General features: G+C 35.4%; 1 pseudogene; it reads left to right on the top strand.

Moving 5' to 3' along the window:
• The first annotated feature begins 2829 nt into the window (after positions 1–2829).
• Positions 2830–8052, top strand: LOC149572278 (scarecrow-like protein 28; annotated as a pseudogene).
• The last annotated feature ends 6225 nt before the right edge of the window (positions 8053–14277 follow it).

Raw genomic sequence — 14277 nt, 5'->3', positions numbered from 1 at the left:
ACTCCATATTTTTAATTAATATTTAGTTTAAAACTTCATTACAATCTCTCAAATTGACCTTGATTGCCTCCATTTAGTGCAATACCAACATAAACATTAGCTGGAGCAAAAAGACAATAATTTTTTTTCCCACACCTAATATTAATCCCAATTATATGAGTATAAATTTTATATTTAATTGAATATCAAGAGATAGTAAGAAGTAATGATGCTAGGTAAAATGTTGTGCTGAGTGGCTCCTACTTTTGCCAATATTTAAATAGTCATTATAAAAAAGAAAAGAACTAATGAGAAACTCTTACTACATACTACATATCAATTCCTATTGTTGATGAGCTAATGGCTACAGTGATAAATTCTTTTGAGAAAATTTTTTCCAAATTTTTCTTCCAAGTTGTCTTAACTATAACTCTTATTGAGGTAGATTATTACTAAAACATAGACCTTTGAGGTGGATATTCTAACATGTTTTAATTTCCCATCCTATTAACTTATTCTAATGTGTATAGAACAAACTACACCAATTATGAACATCATAATTTGGCATTAGATTTTAAATAAGGAGTGTTGGAAATTATTACAAAATCAATTCCTTTAGAGAGCATATACTAAAGCACATTTCCAAAATTGAAAGGGAAGTTCAAGATGAAATAAATTTAGCAAACATGATTCAATCTATAGCCCACAAGAATAGTACATAGGGTTTCAAAATCATTTTGAAAGTTTTCCTAGAGATTCAAGAAATTAAGGAAGGTAGTTATAAAATAATTTAAGTTATATAAGTGATGTTTTTGTGTCTATGTAATTAATAAACATATCACAAAGAGAAGAAACAACACGTAACTATTTCCTTCTACCAAAGTTATATGTGGTAGGGAAAAATATAATTACTCTATCTTAGTAGAAAGGCATGTCTATAAAACCAAGAAGGGAAATGGATACGTGTTTGTTTGTAAATATTAATATTAATTACAATAAGGAGAATAGAGATGTATATTCTTCCAATCGGAATATAAATGCTATAAACAAGTTCAAACTTTATGTTGTCAATCTTGAAAATTTCAAGTTCAACAATTTGGAGAATGTATAAAAATCCAATTCCACTTCCGCATTAACTTTTTCTCATGCTGTTACTATTTTTTTCAAATAGGAAATCAATAATACCAGTGAAGAGGATGAAGAAGAAAATATAAAGAAATACTATTATAGTAAGAAACATGAGGAGTGTTTAAATATGAGTAGAGTTTAAATATAAATTTTTTAAAGCATGTCTCAACATTGGAAAAGGAGAAAGTGTAAAGATAAGCTTTGGACAAACAATCATCTCAAGAGAAGCCAAAAGATCAGTATCACTATGAAAGATTAGACATGATCTTAACCAAACATGTATCTTAGATATAAATTATAAAAATGCTAGTAGTACAAGAAGGTTTACATAAAAGTTAGAAAAATTAGATGCAAAATGATGAAGGTTTAGATACAATTATGAGCAAGCATGTCTATAATTCAGACACTCAAAACATAGAAAAATCCCCAAAATAATTTCAATAGGTGAGGAAATACCACCAACCTTATAATAATAATTTGGTGATTTTAGATAAGGTCTATGTCAAACATATTTCTAAACATGAGAAGAAGAAACAAGAAGCATCACCAACATTATTTCTTATGCTGTAAAGACAATGTCATTATGATGAGAATAGTTGGGAGAGTTTAGAAAAGCTCTTGGTCAAACATATTTCTAGCATTTAGAAGGAGAAATGAGAAATATCACTAGAATCATTTCAAAGAGTGAAAAGAGAACAACATTCTTGTGACACGAATAGTTGGGAGTGTTTATATAAGATCTTAGTCAAACATATTTCTAGACTTGAGAAGGAGAAATAAAAACATCATGAGAAGCATTTTGAAAAGTGCAAAGAGAACATTATCATGATGAGAATAGTTGGGGGAGTTTAGATAAGGTACAATAGTGGATTGACCAATTTTTAGTAGTGCAAAGCACTTTAAAGATATACATTCCATCTCAATTCCCATTTTCAAGAAATGCTTGGGTTGAATCTATCATTTCAAACTTTGTCGGCAAGGGTGGAGTAGATGCCACCAACAAGAACAATTAAATTTCATGATTAGTACCTAAATAATCATAATAATGATGATGAAAACTCTTCTATGAATGATAGTAGCTATGAACTCACAATGATTTTCCAAATAGTATGCAACTTTTATTTAGGTGGTGGCACAATTAGAACAAAAAAAATACATAGGGAACAAGGGTTGGAACTTTTCAATTTATTGATTTTTGTCCAAAGGAGGTTTCTTCTCAGAGATTTCTTTTAGTTACCCATTTTATCTCAAAATTAAGAGAGCTTTCTTTTATAAAAGGTATTCCCATGCATAAAGTTGAGGCTTATTTCATAGAAGGTGCATTTCTCTGATATAAAAAGCTTTGGCTTCATGTCTTCCATCAAGATTTTATGGATGTTGAATTAAGTGATGATGATATAATGACATGCTTTGACCTAATAAATCATATTACCCAAATTCCTAAATATTTACATTACATAGATAATGAAATAATATTCAAAACATTTAAGGACAAAGATAGTTCACATCATAGATTTTGATATAAATTAGGGTCTCTAGTGGCCATCCCTAGAGCTAGAATTAAGGCCTAATCTTCCAAACAATGTGAGAATTATGGGGATTGGAGAGTCTAAGGAGGACATGTATGATCAAAGGTACAAGATCTCAAGATTCACAGAATCTTTAAATCATCCATTTATATTTCATGGAGTTGTTGATAAATTGGAAGCTATGAGACTTTGGATGTTACATGTAAGGAAAAAGGAGACTATAATGGTAAATTTGTTATTGTAGTTGCATAAAACATTATATGAGAATGGGCATACCTTAAGATATTTTCTTGGACTTATTCACACTACAAAACTACTTTTTATTGTAATAGTTGAATAAGAGGCAACTCATATGATGCCACATTTGAAAGATGATTCTTGAACTCACTACAATATTTCTCAACTATATTTGATTCAATTGATGCCAATCTTCTGCCACAAAATGCTTCTAGGTTCAAGGTGGGGAAGTTTTGTGCAAGAGAGATAAGGAACAACATAGCTTGCGAAGGGCCAGAGAGGACTGAAAGACATGAAAAAATTGAGGTTTGGAAGAATGTGATGGAGGAAGGAAGATTTACATGGGTTCCTCTTAGAGACAGAGAATATTTCAATTGAAAGATTTGTTGGAGAAGTTCTCATACAAGAGTTACAGAACAAAGAAACAACATTGATGTTAGGATTAAACCATAGATAGAAATAACAATTACATGCAAATATAACCAATAGTAGAAAATAATAGATCACATAGAAAAGAACACAAGACATCAAGATTTAACATGGTTCACCCAATCCCTAGGCTACGTCCACCAAATAGCAAGTCTAATATTATTAAAATCTAGTGGTTACAACCTAATTATATTACTTTCCTAATTAGTCACCACAATCTAACAATCTCCCACTTGAGGACTGATCTAGCTCCACCTAAACAACAATCCCCCACTTGGAGACTGATCTTGTAGCTATGTTGCTACTCCATGAGGCTCCCACTAGATCAAACCACCTTGGATGCTACTATTTTTTTATTCATGTTCAGTCTAGAAGACCAATTAAGGTTGAAGAGGAGTTCATCTTCTCCCTTGTTACTACCTTTGTCAACATATTTGCAAGATTTTCATTTGTATTTATCTTCTCTAGCTTGAACTATCCATCCTCCAAAATTGACCGAATGAAATGGTATCACAACTATATGTGTTTGGTCTTTGAATGCAGAGCTAAATTCTTTGCAAGATGAATGGCACTTTGAATATCTGTGAAGAAATCATTATCCTTCTAAGGGTGTCCCAGTTCTTTCAAGAAGAACAAAAGCCATATCATCTCCTTGGTTGCCTCTGTAGCAGCTACATACTCTGCCTCTATAGTGGATAAAGCATTAACCATTTGTAACCTAGAAACCCAGCTCACTACTCCACCAATAGTAAAGACATAACCTATAGTACTTTTCCTAGCATCAATATCCCATGCCAAATTTGAGTCAGCATAGGCTTGTAAATCAATAGTAGAGCCCCCAAAGTGTAACCACTTATTAGATGTTCCTCTCAAATATCTAAGAATCCATTTGACAACAATCCAATGCTCAATTACTAGATGACTCATATACTTGTTAACAACTCCCACTACATGTGCAATATCTGGCCAAGTACATACCATAACATACATCAAGCTTCCTATAGTTGAAGCATAGGGTACCTTGGACATCTTATCCTCCTCTTCCTGTGTCTTAGGACACATCTCCTTAGTCAACTTGAAATGACCAAGTAAAGGTGTGTGGACAACTTCAGCATTCTCCATAGAGAAACCTTGCAACACCTTCTCCACATAATTAGTTTGACATAGCATCAATGTTTTGTTCTTCCTATCTCTGCAAATTTTCATACTAAGGATTTGTTTTTCTGCCCCCAAATCCTTTATAGAAAATGCATGTGCTTGATCCATGTTAGACCCAGCTACAAGCATATCATCAACATATAAACATAAAATAATGTAGCTGTCATCATCCAACCTCTTAAAATAAACACAATGATCTGAATGACACCTATTGTATCCATGATCATGCATAAAACTATCAAATTTTAGATACCATTTCTGAGGTTCTCTCTTCAAGCCATATAAGCTTTTCTTCAATTTGTAGACTAAGTTCTCCTTGCCTTTGACCAAAAATCTCTATAGTTAAGCCATATATATCTCTTCATCCAAATCACCATGAAGGAAGGTTGTTTTAACATCAAGCTGCTCTAAATGAAAATCTTTAGTAGCCACAAGACTTAAAATAGTACGGATATAAGTCATCATAACAACAGGAGAAAATATCTCATCAAAATCAATGCCCTTTTTTGTGCAAATCCTTTCACAACTAACTTGGCTTTAAATATTTTCTTTTCTCCTTCCTCTTCTTTCAACCTATAAACCCACTTATTATGTAAATCTCTTTTACCTACAGGAAACTTGCATAAATCCCATGTCTTATTCTTCAAAAAAGAGTCCATTTTGTCTTTCATTATAGACTCCCACTAAATCTTAGTATACACCTACATAGCTTCATCATAACATTCAAGTTCACTAGCATCAATAAGTAAAATTGAATATAAAGAGGGAGAAAATATTTCTAGAGGTCTAATTTGCCTTCTTCACCATCTACCATTCGCCAGTGTGTGTGGTATTTGTTGTTGTGGTTGTTACAAATCACGAGGAATGGCTAGAACATCAGCTTTTGGAGTATCATCACTACATAATCATTTTCTTTCTTCTCATGTTGTTGCAATAGATCTTTGTACAACACTTTCTCATTGAATATGACATCCTTGCTTCTTAAAATTTTATGATATTCAAAATCCCAAAAGCTATAACCAAATTCATTAATGCCATATCCAAAAAATACATAGTTTTTTGACTTAGCTTCTAGCTTGGTTCTACTTTCAGAATCTATGTGAGGAAATGCTTCACAACTGAAGGTTTTGAGAAAAGAATAATTCACCTTCTTACCAGTCAATGCTTCCTCTAGAATACCACAACCCAAAGGAGTAGAGGGACTTCTATTAATCAAATATAAAATAGTATTGATATCCTCCACCCACATGTGTAAGGGCAACCCAACATACAACCTCATGCTCCTTGTGCGCTCCATTATAGTCTTGTTCATGTGTTAAGCCACTCTATTTTCCTATGGAGTCATTAGAATATTTTTTTGTCTACAAATACCATTATTGGAGCAATAATCTTCAAATTCATGACTGCAATACTCACCACCATTATTAGATCTGAGACATTTTAATTTCTTACCAGTCTCATTTTCAACCAAGCATTTTCATTTCTTAAATGTTTGAAATGCATACAAGGATTAGTAATGCAAAGAACACTAAATATCAAATCAAAAGTATTCACAAAACTAAATAAACATAACTTCAAGATAGACTAAGATGAGCTCTCAATTGAGAATATGAGCCATTAATGGCCTCTCTCAATGAGAAGCTCTCTAATTGAGTAGCTTTGTCTAATTAGATAGGATGTATGCTCGATTCTCCAAAGGCTTCAATGGTGTTCTTGATGGATTTTGGCTTGGATGAATGGATTTGGTGTAAAATGGCTTCTCAAAAATAACATTATGGGTTTACTTCATGATCAAAATGGTATTACTTTGTTACTATGGGTGATTGTGTTAAAATGGCTTGGGAGAGGATTCCTTAAATAGGCAAAGGGCTTGAGGGATCAAGGGTTAGGATGCAAGGATGGGAGAAAGCTTATGGAAGGTTTAGATTGAATGAGAGGAGAGCACATGGATTGTACTTTCCTACAGCCAACTAGGGAGTGACACATGTCATAGGGTCATTGGTTAGAGCAAGAGGGGTTGATGCGTCAACAAAAGAGGCTCAAAGCTCATAAAGACCCTCATAATGGCTTGTAAGAGAAATGAATGGGCTTGTAAGAGTCATTTATGGCTTTGTGGGCTTCATAAAGTTTTATGGTTGGAATATTTGTGAGAGAGTTGAGATATTTTGACTTGGGTTGGATTAAGAAAGTTTTAAGCTTGACTTAGGAATGTGCAAATGATTAAGGCTTGGATTAGGCTTGGGTTAAGATTAGATTAGGCTTGTTGGAGATGGGCAAGTTGATGGCATTTAATGAGGGTGGGTGAAGGAGAAGATATTTGTTGGCTTTGGCTTGGGTTAGCAAGTCTTAACCCATGTTTAGGGAATGTGACAAGGTTGGGGGGGGGGGGGTTAGGATTAGGGTCAAAGATAAGGATTGACATCTTCTAGAAGAGTCTAGGCTTTGGATGAGGATGAAGACTTTCTAGAAGAGTCTACAATTTCCTAGAATGAGGATAAATAAGATTTTTAGGAAATAAATAAAGTTTTATTTATTTCAAGGGTTTGGGTTGAGGAGATATTTATTAAAATATTTTTAATAAACATGAGCATTAATATTTAATCTTAATTAAATATTGTGAGTTGGGATTAGGGGTAGGAAATGATGGGATTAGCCTTTAATCAAAATTAAAGAAGGATTAGAAGATTTTGGAAGAGGTTAGTGGTCTTAAGGAAATTAGCCAAGTTTTGGACAAAAAATAAATAAATAATTTATTTCAAGATTTTTAGTCAATTTATTAATTAAATAATTAATAAATAAGGAAATAATGTTTAAATAAGATTTAAACATTTTTGGGAGGGATGCCTTAATTAAATATTTTTAATTAAGATAAAGGGATTTAATGGCATAAAAATAAATTAAGTAATTAAATAATTAATTAATTAATAAATGATGATGTCATTAGGGACTTTTTCAGAAAATAAAAATACTTTATTTTCTAAAGGATTTTTAGGTGTCTACATGAAATACATCATATTTCTATCTAAGGAAATAAACCCATACTTTTCTAGTTGCATCATCAATAAATGTAACATAATAATGAGAGCTACCAAGGGAAGATACCTGAGCAAGTCCGCATACATCTATATGCATAAGCTCTAATACCTGAGTCGGTCCGCATACATCTATATGGGGACAATGCTAAGGTTGGTGGTAGCTAAGCTGATAGATGGCACTAGAGTGAATGGCTAATGAGAGGATGACGTTGGATTTGCATGAGGATAGCCTAGAGTGAGATACCAATGACAAGGGAGGATGGACAAGACAAGATCTCCAAGGAATACAGTGCCCCCAATCAGAAGATGACATACAAAAGGAGGTCTTACAATGGATGTGATAGGATTAAAGCTAGGATTGAAAAGCTGAAGGCACTAGGGAGATGGATGATAGCTGGGATAATGGGATGAGGTTGCAGAAGATAAGTGGATAGTGATAGATAAAAGATGGAGGATGAAAGATAGGTGGATAAATTGGAAGATGGAGCTAGATGGCAAGATGTGACCAAAAGCATGAGGATGATAGGCTAAGCTGGGGATGGCTGGATTATGCATGATGCTTGTTTGCCAAGTTTTCATCATGGTACTTGTCCAAGGCACTTGAATTGCCAAGTTTTCACTAGTGGATGCTTTATTTTTCTTTATTTTTTTAACTTTTTGACTTTGGACTTAGCTGGAATGATTTTGGCTTTCTTCAGCTATTTTTGGCTTTTTTGGGATTTTTCACTGGCTATAGGAATGTTCAATTTTGTTGCTAGCTATTGGTACATCAGATGTGTGATTTATGCAATAGATCGGATTAGATGAGATTGATGGTAGGAGATGGAGGGATGAAAAGGCTGGAAAGGAGCATCAGATGGGGATGTTTGTAGGATCAACATTGGCACATGTTTGGACAGGTGTGAAAAGAGCATATGGGGGATAGATGGTAGATGCAGGCTCGATGGAGGATTTTTGGAAGCGTGCTTGGGGATATAGGCACCCAAGATGTAGTTAGAAGATGGGGGACACGAGTCACTGGATGGGGGATTAGCAATGGTGGATGCCATTATGCATTGGGTTTAAACTTTTTTCTTTGGGATCCACATGATTTTGGATTTTCTTTTCATAGGCTTTTGCATTGTTTTGCATTCTTTGATTGGATTTTTCCTTTTTGGAGTATGTTTTTTAGAATAGACATATGATTGCCTAGGATGTAGATTTTTAGCATTATGCATTTTGAAGTTGGCATGCACATTGCTGTGGTAAGCTTTGGGAAGATGGTTAGGAGAAGCTTTGTCTGATGGAGAGGATATGGAAGAGCATGTAGGGGGATGATGATGGATGATGTGCCCTAATATGTGCCTTTGTTGATCTTGCATAGGAATGGAGGGAATAGGATTTTTATGATGGTTGATAGGAGGATGGAGGATGGTAGATTTTGGGACATGGGGACCCAAAAAGGATTTAGCGGATGAAGGGGGGATATGGTAGGTTGTTTTGGGTTGCAAAGATGGTGGAGGGGGGATGATATAAGATTTCTTGAAGGAGTGATGGGAGGCTGGCATCGTGGGCCTGGAGATAGGCTTGGTTTGGGGATGGTGTGTACCAACACTTTTAGATGGTGAGCCTTTGGATACATATCCAAGACCATGAAATCTTGGATTCTTTTGTGCAATAATTGGCTTTCTGATTCCTTGCTCTTGTGGTCCTAAGCCTTGACCTTGATAATGCCATCAATTGAGCATTTGAATGAGCTAAGAAAACTTTTTGCTTGTAGAAAATGGTAGAAGTGCTTTATTTGATGTACTGTAATGGGGAGATATTGTTCTTAATTCTTCTGCTAAGAGGGGGCGACCATGGACAAATGTAAGTGAACCAAGAGGATATATTATAGATGGTGGAATAGCTTGGATAGGTGGTAAGATGGAAGCATGGAGCCAAGAAGATGGTAGGATAGGATCTTGATTTAGCTGATGGGATGAAAAGATATCCTGCAGTAGAGGAGGTATGGCTTGAGGTTTTGGAGATGGAGGGGATGGTGACTACACTATGGATGGAAGACATGGTATGATGATATCTTAGTTTATGCTTTGGGGGATGTCAACATGCTTTTGGGCAGGATCTTGATAGGATGGGATTGGAGTGGATGGTGCAATAAGAGGTGAAGAGATGGATTCTTCAAAGGTAGCAGATGGATAGATGGGAGATTTGGTAGTGGAGATGGGTGAGTAGAAGATGGATGCATAAGGGTCATTACAGGAGATTTCAAAAATGCTTGGAGGTGATGTGAATAGGATTTGGAGGGATTTGATAGGTGGTGGGATTTTTATGCTTGCGAGAAGTGGAAGGATTTTAAGAAATTTGACGGATGGTATGGAGATGATAGCTATGGGAGATGGAGGTGATATTATAGATGGGGAAGCTTCATCACTGACTACTTCACATATAGTTGGATTAGATGTCATGGCTAATCAACTATTGGAGGTAGTTTTTCTTGTATTTCCTCTAGGAGATTCCTGGGAGACTCATGTGTCAAAGGTGGAGGTGGTGGATTGACAGGAATAACTAGTGTGATGGGGGTGGAAGATTGGAAGCTTGATTGATTGGGTGATGGAGGAGAAGCTAGGATATGAGATGGCATGACTAGATAGTTTGGAGGAATGCTTGGGTTTTGGGGGATGGTTGGTGGAAGGCATCTAAGACTCTCAAGATACCTGTCATAATCAAGAAGATTTTCATCATCATTGGAATATGATGTAGCGGGAGAAAGGACAATGCGACCAAACTCATCATGATAGGGTTGGGATTTCATGTTTTAATGATGAGTTGGATGGGGATGGGGTCTTGCATATGGATAAACACAAAAGCTCATGGTTGGATTTAGATTAAACGCAAATTTTGGATTGGCTGATGAAAGATTTCCTAGGGAGAGTCAAAGATGCATGACAAACCTAAGGAGGATTGGCTTGAGATTTTTGGCTTTCCTGTGGATGGAAGACTTCAAGGGTATGTTTTCAAAAAGTGAGAGTTTTTCTTTCCTATTTGCAAGATTGGTGGCTTTTGGTGTCAACTTGAGGATAGACAAATGATCCTATGGGCATGACATGAGATTGACCACTTGTGGATCCCAACCTTTAGCTTAAGGTGATGAGAGATGAAAAGTGACAAGGCTAGATTACCCTAGAAAAAGCTCTGTCAAAGGGATAACCTTGGGGAGATTGATGGATTTGGATAGATTGATTGGATAGAAAACTCTGGTAGAGTAACAACAATTCCTTAAAGGCTTGGGTGATTTTTGATTGGGTTGCTAGCTAGTTGGGGGGATGATTTGAATGTACTTTGGATTTGGGATTGTTCTAAAGCAAAGAACTAGATAGATTCGGTTGTGGCAGGGGAAGCTCGGATAATTTTCTAATGAGGCAATGACTACGCTAAGTATGCCTTAAGCTGGGAGATTTCTTTTTTTCTGGGATTTTGACCAAAGTTGGCAAACATTCATTCAAAAGCTATGAATAGACAAGCAGACAAAATTTTGGATCAAGCACATCAAACACACCAAAATCCTAGGAAGCTTTCTACAAGGATAAAATTTGGTTTAGCTAGGGAGTCCTTGATATACGCAAGTTACGTGAGGCCCAAATATGTAGATGAAACCAAAACGATGTCACACAGCCAAGAGAAGCAGTAACCCACTTCTCCTCTTTCACTTCTCAAGGGTATAAAGTTCCTTGAGGCTTAGCCCGAGTGACAGAATTTTGATCCCAAGAGAGGTGTCTTTGGATTCACCTCTCAATCTTTATACTCCACCGAAACATTGGAGTTGAGGTCATCCCAAGGGGTGATGAAATCCCTGAGTAGGCCTCCTAAAACTTAAACAAGATTTTGGATCCTAATCTTATGCACCTAATATGGCCTCAAAAGATGACAAGGGGAGAGAAGACTTGGATGATCTTGGGCTAAAAGACAGAGTTCTTTTCTAACTGATGGTTAAGTTTTTTGATCTAGACTTTTTGAAAACACACGTGATTAAGATACAAAGGTTCAATTCCAATTTGAAATGTGCCAACAAAAGAGAAGTGATCGAAGAATGAATACAAAAAGGAGAGCTAGGGTCAACAAGAAAGTAAACCCACGCGCCTGGAGGCCCTCCACATCAAGTATTGATTAATTTCCTTTAAGGCATTCAAGAGTTGGTGTTATTTTATTCTAAGGCCAAAACAAAGATGCATGTAAAGCTCAATTTCAAGCACGCACTTGAAAGCCCTCCATGTCAAGATTTGTTCAATTTTTATGCCCAAATTAAGTGTTAGCAAGACTAATGTGCATTCAAGAAATTTTCTATTTTAGAAAAACCAATAAAAACTCAAGTGAGTGGAGTTTGATTTTTGTGGAGCATTTAACACCTTCTTAGGTAGACCCATCCTCATATATGACACTAATATTGCAACCAATGGTTATAATGATGGGTGATTAAAGAGGGTGAGTCCAACAACAAACTCACTCAAAGTGTCTTTATTTGTTTTTATAACTTAGAAAGTTTCTAAAATGTGGATTCCTTTTATGCCCCAAAAGATGAAGTGTGATGTATGATAATGATTATTTGATCTATGGCATTCAAGATTGGATTTATTATGCATTGCAATGAAAAAAAAACAAACTTGATTTTAATCCATGGCACTCAAGAGTGATTTTAGCAACATGCATTCAAAGATGAGTGTTTAAACATTCAAGTTCTTTCCTTCGAGCATTCAAGATTGAGATTTTGCATGTTGTTTTAAGAACTTTGAAGTGTTAGATCATTCAAGATTCAGTTTGTTTGAACTGAAATTCAAAGAGGAAAGAATAGTGATGCTTTTGTTTCCAATTTAGATCATTCAAGATTGTTTTTTACTCAAAAAAAAGACTCTTTGGACTTTGGTTTTCATTCAAGATTTTGTGTTCTAGTTTGCATGTTTTAAGCCCAAAAATGATATTCCTAGATTGTTTTGATGCATGAAAAACCTAGGAAACATTCAAGATTTTGCAACAAGACATTTTTTTGGAACAAATAACAAAGCTTTTAGGACAATTTAGGCAACCATTTAGGACTCTTAATTTTCATGAGATTTTAAAAGAACTTTAAAATATTTGCAAATGAAGTTCATTTTATCCCTGATTGATGCTTTTAGTTTGATTTAGATTTTTGTGTGCACTTAGTGTTGATTTTGAGCCTTTTGAAATAGAAACTTGAAGCTCTTTTTAAGTTTCCAAAAATGAAGTGTTTCTAACTTTGCATGAATGCATCAAAAACCTTGATGTTGCAAGGATGCAAATGATTGGATTGATTTAGTTTCATTTTTAAAAAGATTTTTTTGCAAATATTTAGTTTTTTAATGGATTTAAGTATGTTTTGGGGGTTCATTTTAAGTACTAAAACAAGGTGTGTATGATTTTTCTCCCTTAAATTTTTTTTGGCCAAGATCCCACAAGAAGAAGAAGAAGTAGATGGAATAGAAGAAGAATATAGACAAGAAGAGGAAGAATAATTTCAAGTGCTTCGCCCACCTATAAGCTTGAAAAATCTAAAAACACTCTAAATCCCATCAGAATGTTTGCAAAGAACTCTTGCTTCATCTTCTTCTTGCTTCCTTGGACTTGAAGAACCTGATTAAATGCCCCTACCAATCACCAAAACATGAAAATTAGCCAAAGTTAGTACAAAACATGCAATTTTGACTACAAATGATAACAAGCATGACCCATGCGGGGTCCCACTGAGCGTGCCAGAATGTAGATGAGGATTAGTAATGCAAAGAACACTAAATATCAAATCAAAAGTATTCACAAAACTAAATAAACGTAACTTCAAGATAGACTAAGATGAGCTCTCAATTGAGAATATGAGCCATTAATGGGCTCTCTCAATGAGAAGCTCTCTTGTTGAGTAGCTTTGTCTAATTAGATAGGATGTATGCTCGATTCTCCAAAGGCTTCAATGGTGTTCTTGATGGATTTTGGCTTGGGTGAATGGATTTGATGTAAAATGGCTTCTCAAAAATGGCATTATGGCTTTACTTCATGATCAAAATGGCATTACTTTGTTACTATGGGTGATTGTGTTAAAATGGCTTGGGAGAGGATTCCTTAAATAGGCAAACGACTTGAGGGATCAAGGGCTAGGATGCAAGGATGGGAGAAAGCTTATGGAATGTTTAGATTGAATGAGAGGAGAGCACATGCATTGTGCTTTCTTACAGCCAATCAAGGAGTGACACATGTCACAGGGTCATTGGGTAGAGCAAGAGGGGTTGAGGGGTCAACAAAGGAGGCTCAAAGCTCATAAAGACCCTCATAATGGCTTGTAAGAGCAATGAATGGGCTTGTAAGAGTCATTTATGAATTTGTGGGCTTCATAATGTTTTATGGTTGGGATATTTGTGAGAGAGTTGAGATATTTTGACTTGGGTTGGATTAAGAAAGTCTTAAGCTTGACTTAGGAATGTGCAAATGATTAAGGCTTGGATTAGGCTTGGGTTAAGATTAGATTAGGCTTGTTAGAGATGGGCAAGTGGATGGCATTTAATGAGGGTGGGTGAAGGAGGAGATATTTTTTAGCTTTGGCTTGGGTTAGAAATTCTTAACCCGTGTTTAGGGAATGTGACAAGCTTAGAGGGGGGATTAGGATTAGGGTCAAAGATAGGGATTGACATCTTCTAGAAGAGTCTAGGCTTTGGATGAGGATGAAGACTTTCTAGAAGAGTCTAGAACTTCCTAGGATGAGGATAAATAAGGTTTTTAGGAAATAAATAAAGTTTTATTTA

Source organism: Cupressus sempervirens, chromosome 2 (genome assembly GCF_028749045.1).
Source record: "Cupressus sempervirens isolate cs-2001-9-10 chromosome 2, ASM2874904v1, whole genome shotgun sequence".
Lineage (NCBI taxonomy): Eukaryota > Viridiplantae > Streptophyta > Pinopsida > Cupressales > Cupressaceae > Cupressus > Cupressus sempervirens.
The sequence above is the reverse complement of the archived record's forward strand: the minus strand, read 5'-3'. Positions and strand labels throughout refer to the sequence as shown.